Below are 11,637 nucleotides of genomic sequence, written 5' to 3' on the forward strand. Positions count from 1 at the left end.
GAAGAGTCCAATCACCCCGTCGCCAGAGCCACTCGAGGAGGCACGTATCCCTCGGAGCCACGAGGCTTCACGTGAGCCAGGACCGGTCTGGGCGATGTGTCCTCCTCACAGTCACGGCGTGGGCGGCAGCAGCTGGTGGCTGGTGGCCAGCAGGTCTCCCTCCCCGTTGGAACCTTCCGCAGTGACACGCTGTCCTCCTCTGACGCTCATTTGTGGCCACTTTCCCACGGCGAGGCGTGGCACGAGAGCTGTCAGGTCATCATAGGACACCAGCCACTGCTGGTCTGCAACGCGCAGTGCCTGGGGAGGAGCCACGGCCCTGAGGCCGGGGGAGGCGCGGGGGCGGAACGGGCCCTTACAGACATTCTTAACATGATTACGTGATCTTCACACGCGCGGCTCGGTTTCCCGGGTGGCCTTTTGCCTGACTCATCCACCGAGAGGGGCCTGGGCGCTGGGTTGGCCTCCGCTGGAATCACCCCTCGATCTGGATCTCCCGGTCTGAGTGCTGCTGGAGCTGCAGCGACGCCGGGTGCCAGGCGTGGACGGGTCTGTCAGCCTTGAGTAAGTTGCTCGCCCTCCTGAGAGCACTTCTCTGCGTGTGCAACAGTGGACAGTAATGTTCATATTGTGAGGACTAAACGGGATAAAGCCATTGTCAAAGTTATATTTTTAAAGCTTCGTTATTGGGTGAAATAGCTAAACATCTGTGGATAGCTTTACCTTTTAGTAAAGAGAGAAACCGTTTGTATATGGTGGTTTCTAAATTCCCTGTGACTTTCCACTGTGGCCCTCACCCCACCCTTCCTGTGGGCGAGCAGTTTGCCGGGACACGTGGGCTAACGTCGCTGCTGCTCCCACGTTTCCATTTAGTTCTGAAGCCCATCGCTCTGTGGCATCGAGGTCAGTATCAGAATTGAAAGGTCAGTGAGTCAGACACTGGAGCACAGCGACTTTTCTTCCACCTTCTAGCTCGTCATGTTTATTTCAAAGACAGGAAGCGCACCTGCTCCCTGCTCCGACGCCGACCAGCTCCAAGGTTCCTTTCCCAGAGCCACGGGTCGCCGCCGTGAACGTGGCCGGAAAGGCCCCTGAGAGTCCGTGCGGCTGGGGGAGCCCCGGACCTGCTGCTCGCTGTCCTCGCTCTTGGCGGCGGCAGGAGCCCTGCTCGCGGGATGACTGCGTGGAAGGACCCGCGCGCAAGGTGGGCCGCACAGGGGTCCCCGGTCCGGGCCCAGGCGGGCGGCTCGGGGACGGGCACGTGCTGGAACCCGCCCTCTGCGGCTCAGGACGGCGCCGTCAGTGCTTGCCCAGGGGAAACATTTTAGGGTGAAAATAGGAAAAATGGTAAGTGGAGACAATGGTGAAAGTAAAGCAATTTTGTAAAAATATTAGCAACTATAAACGAAAGGTGGGTATAAAATGGAGTGTCGTAGGATCTTCCCCGAGGCAGTTGTTTCTAAATCTAACTTTTGGAGCCCTCATGTTTTGTTAAGGTAAAACTCTTAGCATGAAAGCTGCGGAGGGAGGGTTGAAGGCAGCGCCTTGGAGATGAGCGTGGCGGCGCCCGGCCTCGGTCTCTCCCGCTGGGCCGGGCGGGCCTTGGGTCGGTGGAGAGGGCGACATTCCTGAAGACTCATTCCTTCCTGGATGTGACATCAGCCGTTCCCTCTGCCCCTGGTGTTCATGGCGTCACCACCACGCACCTTAGACACGGAGGAAGGACACCGATTCACGTCTGCGATGGGCCTCCGGCCCCGGGCGAGAGCCTGCCCGCCAGGGTAGGTTGGATTAGATGCCACCGCACGGGCTGGCTCGCGGCCGAGGCCTGCAGCACCAGCTGCCACCTCGCCCAGCACCCCGCTCTGCACTGTGTGAAGCGGCTTAGAGCAGAACTGAACCCAAAGCTCTGGACGCGCTGTCCGAACCGACGGCTCCTTCCGAATGCTGACCCCGACCACCAGGAGCTTAAGCTTCTCTGTGAAATTAACTTCGGTGAAACAGCGTCAGCAGCCCTTGTTCTGAACCAAAGCGTTTCTTTCGGGAACATGGGTGGCTCTGAGGCGGAAGGAGAAAAGGAGGCACTTGGTGCGTGCTTACAGAAGACACATCCTGTTTTCAGAACGAGAACCGGAGGTGATGACTCCTGTGCGGGGAGAAGCGCCTGGCCCCGGCTCATACTAAACCCGCCCTCCCCGCCACGCAGCGGAGCCGCGGCCTCTGCAGTGTTGCTTCATGTGGGGTGACCAGCTCACCTGCGGAGATGAGCATTGCTCACCTCTGTTTCCCTGCTCTCCACACGAGCCTCACCTGGGAACAAAGCAGCATCCTTAGAGCACAGCGTGGCTTCAGCACAGGCCTGGGAACGCAGGCTGGGGCGGAGGGCAGCCTGTGCTCAGGGCCCAGGACCCACCGTCCAGCCGCCAGTGTCGGACCCGCAGCTGGCCCGCCCTGGCTGGGTCACCTGGTCACGCTTTGTGGGCGTCTCCCCTGTGAAGGGTGACTCTGCAAACATTCCGGAATGGCAGTTGGCGAGCGCTTTGGAGGAGGTGTGATTAGACGACACGCCTACTGCCCAGCGCGTTAGACAAGGCGACACACTGATGTGCAGGTAGAGAAACACCATCTGGGCCTCTGCAATGGCCATCCACAAATGAAGACAAATAAAACGTAAGTTTTATCAACATCACACCCAAACACACGACAAAACTAACAAGTATACCCCGTGTTGAGGGGTTGACTCCCCCCTCTTCCCCATGCGCTCAGCGATACCAGAGCTGCCTGGCGCTCCACTGACTGCCACAGCACCCTTGCAGCACCAGGGTTTCGTTAGCGATTAGAGACCGCCCTCCGGGTCCGGGAGCCTGAGGGGCACGAGGAACAGGAAAGGGGCAGAAGTGGCTGCTCCATGTCAGCTTCTCTCCAAGGGGCTGACGTGCTGCCTACTGGCCGCCCCACGGGGCGTGGACAGACCCTAGGTCCGGTGTGGTTCTGAGCGATCCGACAAACTCTGAGGCGATGAAAACAATGCCTTTCCTAGAATCCCGGGTCGAAGCCCATGTCCTAACATTTCTACCCACAGAGGTGAGATCTCTCTTGAAGAATGGCCACTAACACAGGAACAACAGGTCAGCACATGCTAAAGTGCATTTCAATGATAATAAGTGGTCAGTGATGGTCACGGAATCCAGCCCCGGCATTGCTGTGCCCTTTGCACTTTGAAGGCCGATGTTTGCCGGAAGCCAATTCCAGCATGTCATAATTGCAAGAGTTTCATTGAAAGGTTGATGGAACTTGGGGACTCAACAAGGGGTAAGTCACATATGTTATTGCCTGTTGGAAATGGCTAAAGACATTTCCCCAAACTTGAAAAGGATGCATTAAATTGATTGCTTGCTGCCAGACAGCTCAGGGCATCTCAATCTACATGTTATTGCCTCCTACTGGCCAAACACCTGAACAGCCAAAGGCAATTCCCCATTCTGACAATGGATTCTGTACCTAACTCTACCTTTTGATGTGTATATCTCCACCTCGCCTTAGGACAATTTGTTAATAAAAAGCAAGGGGTCCTGAGACAAGGAAAACATGGTTTCTTCAGCCAAACTCCTCTGCCTCCCTCTCCCTCCCCCCCCCCCCCCCCCCCCCCCCCCCCCCCCCCCGTCGCAAATGCCTTTCAAAATTATGTTTTGTCTCTGGACTCTTATTTAATTTATGCACAGCCCCTTCTCCAGGTTTCTAGAACCCTTCTAGATGCCAGATCAAGACCACCAGCATTAAATTTTGTCTGCGACCTGGGCTCCATCAGCCTGTGAAGGGTGTGGAGCCCCAGAGTCCTTGGTCCTGTCTTCATCGCGTCAGAGACAGAGATGACATCATGGCAGATCAGCTGGTCACGGGTTCCTGGGAAATGCCAGCCTGCTCATTGCTGCACAGTTTTGGGTGCTGATTAATTGTAGAGCAATTAAATGGCCATCTTTTCTTTAAATCCTTACCCAAGGACATGTTTATTGATTTAAGAGAGAGGGAAAGGGGGAGAGAGAAAAACATTGAATCTGCTCCTAAGTGGTGATTGGGGCAGCAGCCGCCACTCGCACCCTCTGAGGACGCTGGCCCCACTCACACCGCTGCTGGCACCGGCCCCAATCGCTCCGCACCCTCAGCGGGTGTGAGCAGGGTCGGTGCCCTGAGAGTGGAGCATCGGGGTGGGAATGGGGCTGCCGGCAGACAGGGGACCGGGGCCGCGGTGGGAGGGACTGGGCGGGGGCGCAGAGGATGGACCATGACCCGCCTCTGTGCCCACTGCAGCCTTGCGGCCCACAGTTCCTTTCAAGGTGCATGAATTCATGCACTGGGACCCTAGTTACTAAATAAAAATGTGTTCTGTTTTGTGTTTAAAATATTGATTTCTTATTTTGGGTTGGAAAAGTAGGGAGTGTCCTGTACATGGGGGCTCTTACACATGGAGAAACATGGTAACTGTGAGCGTAACAGAAAGGCGACAGTGCCCTCTCCAAGTTGCCTAGAAGCCTGACCAGCCTCCTTGCGGTGCATGGCACTGGCGCCAGCCAGGCCCTCGACGGGGCGCCCGGTGAGGCCCGCTGGACGCAGTGGGGGCACAACCCGGCGAGGGAGGAGGTCTGTCACTCCGCTGTCCTCCGTCAGGGAGTCGAGTGACAGACGGCTCTTTTCACCAGCACAGGCTCCGGACGTTGTTGAACTCTGCGTCAAAGGGAACAAAGCGTCACCATCCTGAGAACCTGAGGCTGGCCAGTCCTCCCCTTCTCAGTCACACTGACCTACATAATTATTATGTGAAAAACTGTTTCACAAGCCTCGTAGGCAGGAATTAATGGGAGAAATTCTTAAAATACCCACATTTCTTAAAGGAGTCCATCGCCCACAGGAGCATGGCCCCATGGATGTGATTATCATACGGAAATAAGCCATGTGAAGCCCGTGGGTGGTTAGCTCATTACGTCGGCAGACTTCTCTTTCTGTGAGAATTTAAACCAAAGGTAGGTTAAAATTGAAGTCATGGTCTCTAAAGAGCGAGAGCCCCACACTGAGGGTCAGAGGCTCGCCCCGCGATTCATTCCTCACATCCCACACGATCAGGTCATCCAGGCCGCCCAGCTGTGCTGTGACCACATGAGCCTGTTAGCTCCAAGGATGCATTGTTTTAGATTTTAAAGCAAGACATAGAAAAATAATAAGAGTTGTACATGGAAGGGGGCATAAAGAAATAGAAAAGTAGAAAATATTCCTGAACAATAAGATTAATCAAAATTGGTTTGTGGAACAATCTGGAAAAAATTAAGAAAATTTCATTTGCCATAACATCAAAAAAGAATAAAATACTTAGGAAAATGAACAAAAGAAACGCAGGACTTTAACACCGAAACCATGAACCATGGAAAGACTTTTAAAAGACCTGCAGAGGGTGGACAGATGCCTGCGCTGACGGGCGGGGCTTCCGGGCTGCCCACCCTCACCTTCACCCAGAGGTTAATCGTAGGACCTGCTGGGGTGCCCACTCTCCCTGGGAGGACACCCCCGGGTTGGGTGCTCTTTTGGAGCGTCCAGGAGACTCCCTGCAGGCCCTGCCACGCCTTCTGCGCCTGGCTTTCCTGAGGGGTTCAGGGGCCCCTTCAGGTCCCAGTCTCTCAGGAGGGTCTGGAGCAGCCACTGGTGTTTTGGTGACATCGATGCTTCTGAACAACCACGTCCAGAGGCAGCTGACAACGAACGCGTTACCTCTGGGCAGAAACAATGCCGGGACTTCCAGGAGCTCTTGACCAGGAATGAACTGCAGGAAACTAAATCTCTTGCTACAATTAGTTCATTTTTCTTTATTTTAATTTTTTCAGTTGTACAACCAAGTTGCCTTTGCATCAAGATGCAATTCTTCATGAATTAATATTTCTCTCTATTTTGATGGGATAAAAGTACAAGGAACAACAATGAGTGATGTCACCTGCAACAAATCATGGGACCAAAAGTTGCCCTGAAGGTTTTTAAAAAGGAAATACTCAGACTTTTATAAAATGTTCCAGGATAAACAGCTAGCAGAGAGACTGAATATTCTAACCAGGTCGTTTTTAATGACATGACAGCGATAAAATTGGAAAGGCTTTTTTTTTTTTTTTCTTATTTAGGAGTAAAGCTTAGTAAAATAGTAAAACTTATGTGACAAGAGTGCAAGAAAACCCTCCCTGTCTCAGTGACCTGCCACGAGGGGTTTTTGACTTTATTGATCTGAAAACCTAAGTAAAGAAGCACACTATATCGTATGTCAATGTGGGGGAGTATTCTCTAATATTTGATTTGTGGATGAAAGGGGCCACATGCTGACCTGACAGCTCAGGGGAGGCCTGCTCGGTGGTCTTGCAAACTCAGATCTAAAGTCAACACAAGGATGGCCTGAAATTAAACTGTAACTAAAGGCAGTGATGGTGGGTAGTCACCTCCTAGGCAGGTATCTTCTCTGACAAGGTAAACCTTTACCTTAACTGAGCCTATCTGTCTTTTTGCATCTATAATAACGGACCCTTGAAATGTCTGGGGTAACTTGTAACCTCCCTTTTTCTGGAGCCCTTGGGGCATAACCTAATATGCTGGGTGCCAGGACAGAGACCACAAATTTCTTCATTGTTATTTATTTATTTTAAAAATATATTTTATTGATTTTTTACAGAGAGGAAGGGAGAGGGATAGAGAGTTAGAAACATCGATGAGAGAGAAACATTGGTCAGCTGCCTCCTGCACACCCCCTACTGGGGATGTGCCCGCAACCAAGGTACATGCCCTTGACTGGAATCGAACCTGGGACCCTTCAGACCATAGGCCAATGCTCTATCCACTGAGCAACCTGGACAGGGCCATTGTTACTGTTGTCATGTTAATTGTTGCCTGTTAACTATCTTGTACCCACCTAAGTAATGTGTCTATCATTTTACTTTTGATCCAATCCCAGAGGTTCCCTCTTCCCGCCCCTGTTTTTCCCACCTCACTAACCTATCACCAATGGATTTCTAGTAACCTACCTGCGTCCCCTCCTTCGACTGTCATGTATAAAACAAGGTGAAGAACTGCCATTCTCCGGAGCACTATCCCAATCTGTTGAGGTTCTGCTTCCTGGCAATTGTCGACCGTTTGGCTCAAATAAACTCACAAAAATTCTTTACAGGTTTGGATATTTTTACAAAACAAATTGTGGAATCTAGAATTTAATGTCATCACAAATGTGTAGGGGCTGCATGATGTCATCCCTGAAGGAATCTCCTGTTATCAAAGTGTTAACGTAAAAATCATGGAAACCTGTAAAGAATTTTGTGAGTTTATTTGAGCCGAACGGTCAACATATGCCGGGAAGCAGAACCTCAATGAATTGAGATGATGCTCCTGAGAATGGCGGGTTACGTCTGTATTTACACATTGCCATCAAAGGAGGGACATAGGTGAGTTACATGAAATCCATTGGTGATGGATTAAGGAGGTGGGATAAAGCAAAGCAGGGAAACCCCTGGGATTGGATAAAAAGTAAAATAATGGACACTTACTTAGGTGGGTGCAGGAACAATTAACATGATAATGAAGGAATTTGTGGTCTCTGTCCTGGCGCCCAGCACATTAGCTTGTGCCCCAAGGGGTCCAGAAAAAGGGAAGTTACAAGTTACCCAGACATTTCAAGGGTCCGTTATTATAGATGCAAAAAAACAGATAGGCTCAGTTAAGGTAAAGGTTGACCTTGTCAGTGAAGATACCGTTCTAGGAGGTAACTGCCCACCATCACTGCTTTAGTTACAGTTTAATTTCAGACCATCCTTTGTGGTGACTTTAGGTCTGAGTTTGCCTCCCCTGAGCTGTCAGGTCAGCAGGTGGCCCCTTCCGTCCACAGAATGTAGGGGCCTTTAAAGGACAATGTGATTTATTCCTTCAGCTGCTTCTCTTCGCGTTACTTCTGGGCTTTTCTCAGAGGCTGGGAGGCAGGAGAGGGAGGGGGGCTGCTGTCCACTTGGTCAGTTCTAACTGCTGTCGCCACCGTTGGACGATCAGCTGCGACTGCCTTCTCTCTGTCCGTGAGACACACTAGGGATGTCGAAGCAGAAAGCAGGAGAGTGGCCAGACCCTGTTCCAGACACGGCGTCACTGCGAACCGACCAGACAATCATGCAACACTAGCCGTTCCTCTCTCTCTCTCTCTCTCTCTCTCTCTCTCTCTCTCTGTCTCTCTCCCTCTCTGTCCCTCCCCTTTCCTCTCTCTAAAAACCAATAAAAGACATGTCCTCAGGTGAGGACTTTTAAAAATCATAAAATTTTTTAAAAACAAAAGGAAATTGTGCGCAGCAGGTGGTGGCAGCCTCGCCAGGGCTCGGCGGTGTTTGGGGAAGTGGATGAGATGCTTCCCGGTGAGTGACGCGCGGCCGGCCGACCATGCTCGTGGGTCTCCCAGGAGTGGCCCCTTCAGGCCACGCCGCTCAGCGTTTCCTGGCGTCAGACGCCAACGTGGAAATAAGTGACGTAGCGGGTGCTTTAGCGCCCAGAGCTGAAGAATTGCTTGGTTAAATCAATACACACAGGAAATCTATTTGAACAATCAAAGTCTCATAAAACGTTTTCATTGTTTACCAGAATTAGGTTGTGTGTAAACCTTGTTCAGAGAAAGACTTCTTAACAGGAGTCAAAAAAGCACTGGCTCTGGGAGAGAGGCTGCTCTGAACCGCAGTGAGGGGGTTCTGTCTGTGGGGACACTCCTACGAGGAGTGTGCAGCCCACAGCCGCCCATGCAGAGCAGAGCAAGTGCTGCCTGAGCCTCCGCAGGACACGGGATGGCAGCGAGGGCCCGGCCATCGGAGACGAGGTCAGCTGCGTGACGAGCATCGGAGCACTCTGTCACAGGAGAGCACCTGTCCTCGGATTTCATTACATGGACTTTAGGACAGGCCCCCCGCCCCTGGGGTTGGAAATCAGGAGAATGGTTGCCTTTGGGGTGATGCAAATTGGAGGTGTCAGGTGGGCTGATGGGATGGCCAGCATTTCATTTCTTTTGAAATATATTTGTATTGGTTTCAGAGAGGAGGGGAGCGGGAGAGAGAGACAGAAGCATCAGTGATGAGAGAGAATCATTGATCCACTGCCTCCTGCACACACACCATGGGGGATCGAGCCTGAAACCCGTGCCCGAGCGGGAATTGAGCCTATGACCTCCTGGTTCCCGGGTCGAGCTCAGCCACTGAGCCACGGCGGGGGGCAGCAGTGTTTGGTTCTGGACCCGGGCGGGGGGGGGGGGAGGGGGGGGAAGGGGTTCTGTAGATGTGTTCACATAGTGGCCATGGGGACGCCGCTTCTGTGCACGTCCTGCATGGTTTCAGTCATCCATTGCTCCGGACCAACCGCCCGACTCAGTGCTCAGAACAAGCACAGCCATGTTCTTCTGCCATGAGTCCATCACTGTACAGGCGTAGCAGGTGCGCTGTCTCTGTCCTTTGCTGTGGGTGGTGTGACAAGGGAGGGTGCTTGGGATTATCTGAGGATGCTCGTGAGTGAGTGAAGTAGGTCATGCTGGCTGCTGGCGGGATGCACCATCGCCTTTCCCCGTGGCTCTGGTCTTTCTCATGCTCAGTGGCTGGGCCCCACGGCTGGCTGGGCCCCACAGGTGGATGTGTCCCACGGGTGGATGTGTCCCACGGTGGCTGGGTCCCACGGGTGGCTCCATCCAGATCCAGAGCAGGGATGTGGACTCCCTGCTCGGTGGGAGGAATGCCCGTGTCCTGTGGGAAGAACCTGTGAGATGGAACCAGGCAGCCAGTGGGTCCAGGCTGCCTGTCACTACTCAAGCCGATTCAGCAGAGACAGGGTGCATTACACATGAGCGTTTATTCCAATCCTGCAGGCAGCATGGGGGGCAGCAGGTCACCCACAAACGTCTGCCCTGCCCCCACCATGAGTTGCTGCTGATGGTGGGAGACAAAGATTATCGGGGGCAGTGGGCAATGCAGGCCTGGGCCTGGACTCCACTAACAAGGTTGTTAATCTTTCCATGACAACAGCAGTTCTTGAATGAGAATGGACCGAATTCCAAGGCTGTCTCCCAGGTCCAAGGCTGACGGCCAGGCCCCAGGGCGTACCACTCCCACCAGGTCAGAAGATCCTGTCGTTAATCAGAACAAAGCAGTCACAGAGCATGATTCATATTTCTTATAACTATAGCTAGTCCCTGTACTCCGTTTCTGCCCCTAACAAGATGAAATGTATCATTGAGGTTTTCTGGAGAAAATACAATTTGCAGCTCTGTGTTATACTTTTAAAAAGTATCACAGCAAAGAAATGTCAAGTTAAAAAATATAACAGCAACCCCTGGTGGTCATTTTATAGTCTTCAGAGTCCATATTGATGAACGGAATGAGAGCCCAGGGTTTTCCCTGGGTGGAGTCTGGAGAGGCCAAAGAATGGAATTACAGACAGAAAGGTTTCAGCAAAGGTGGGAACATCTATTACAAGTAGATTCAGACACACTGCATGGGAAGGGGCCCAATAATGGATTGTGTGGACGAAAGTGGCCACATGCTGACCTGACAGCTCAGGGGAGGCCTGCATGGCAGTCTTGCAAACGCAGAGACCTAAAGTAACCCCAAAGGATGGTCTGAAATTAAATTGTAACTAAAAGCAGTGATGGTGGGCAGTTACATCCTAGGCAGGTATCTTCACTGACAAGGTCAACCTTTACCTGAACTGAGCCTATCTGTCTTTTTGCATCTAGGATAACATACCCTTGAAATGTCTGGGTAACTTGTAACTTCCCTTTTTCTGGAGCCCTTGGGGCACAACCTAATGTGCAGGTGCCAGGACAGATGCCACAAATTCCTTCGTTGTTATCTTGTTCCTGAGTATGTGTCCTAAGTATGTGTCCATCATTGTACTTTTTATCCAATCCCAGGGGTTTCCCCGCTTTGCTTTCTCCTGCCTCTCTAGTCTATCACCAATGAATTTCATGTAACCCACCTACGGCCCTTCCTTTGATTACAATCCTATCTAATAAAGACAGTGTAGTATTTCTCTCTTTTCCTTGTCCAGTGCAGCTAGAGAACAATCTGGTTCCTGAGTAGGGGCGGCTAGGGATTGAGAAAATGAAAGAGAGAGACAGACACGGAGATAGAAGGAAAAAGCTGTGGCCGGGTGGGACCGCTGTCCTCTGACAGGGATAGGAACAGGGACAGTGACCCCGAACCAATGCAGCGTGTTTATTTTATACAGCAAAAACCAGAAAGTTTTACTAAAAGTCAAGACAAAGGAGATTATGTGCATTCTTGGGTGGGCCTGAGTCATATTCATTCCTGGTGCTTCGATGGATTTAAATAACAAAACCCACCTCCTGGCATCTGGGCTGAAGGTCAGGCTTACAACACTTTTGCCTTTTGGCAAAGCGTGTTTCCAGGACGTGGCTCTGCTGACGCCACTGAATTCAGCTGACAATCATTAAAGAAATGCCCATGTGCCTTCCCAGATGCTTTCTACAAGATAGAATATGCAAATTGACCATAACTTCTCAAAAAAGATGGCAGTGCCCACAGCCAATAAGGAGGGAATATGCAAATCGACTCGACAAGGTGAGAGGCGGAAAGCAGCTCAGGCAGG

At 51.7% G+C, this 11,637-nt stretch overlaps 2 long non-coding RNA genes across 3 annotated transcripts; one reads left to right on the plus strand and one right to left on the minus strand.

Annotated features, from left to right (window-relative positions):
* Window positions 1-2,626: 2,626 nt before the first annotated feature.
* On the plus strand, window positions 2,627-3,911 carry LOC129147270 (uncharacterized). Its single transcript, XR_008554647.1, has 3 exons — window positions 2,627-2,670; window positions 3,083-3,312; window positions 3,723-3,911. It is a non-coding gene; the product is annotated as an uncharacterized LOC129147270 (long non-coding RNA).
* Window positions 3,912-4,047: 136 nt separating this feature from the next.
* Window positions 4,048-7,169, minus strand: LOC129147258 (uncharacterized). Of its 2 annotated transcripts, none has more exons than XR_008554633.1 (3): window positions 7,047-7,169; window positions 5,758-5,929; window positions 4,048-4,722 (listed from the first exon to the last, which is right to left on the minus strand). It is a non-coding gene; the product is annotated as an uncharacterized LOC129147258 (long non-coding RNA). The 2 variants fall into 2 exon arrangements; XR_008554634.1 differs by lacking the exon at window positions 4,048-4,722 and adding an exon at window positions 4,957-4,997.
* Between the last annotated feature and the right edge of the window lie 4,468 nt (window positions 7,170-11,637).

Source organism: Eptesicus fuscus, chromosome 19, assembly GCF_027574615.1.
Source record: "Eptesicus fuscus isolate TK198812 chromosome 19, DD_ASM_mEF_20220401, whole genome shotgun sequence".
NCBI classification, from domain to species: domain Eukaryota; kingdom Metazoa; phylum Chordata; class Mammalia; order Chiroptera; family Vespertilionidae; genus Eptesicus; species Eptesicus fuscus.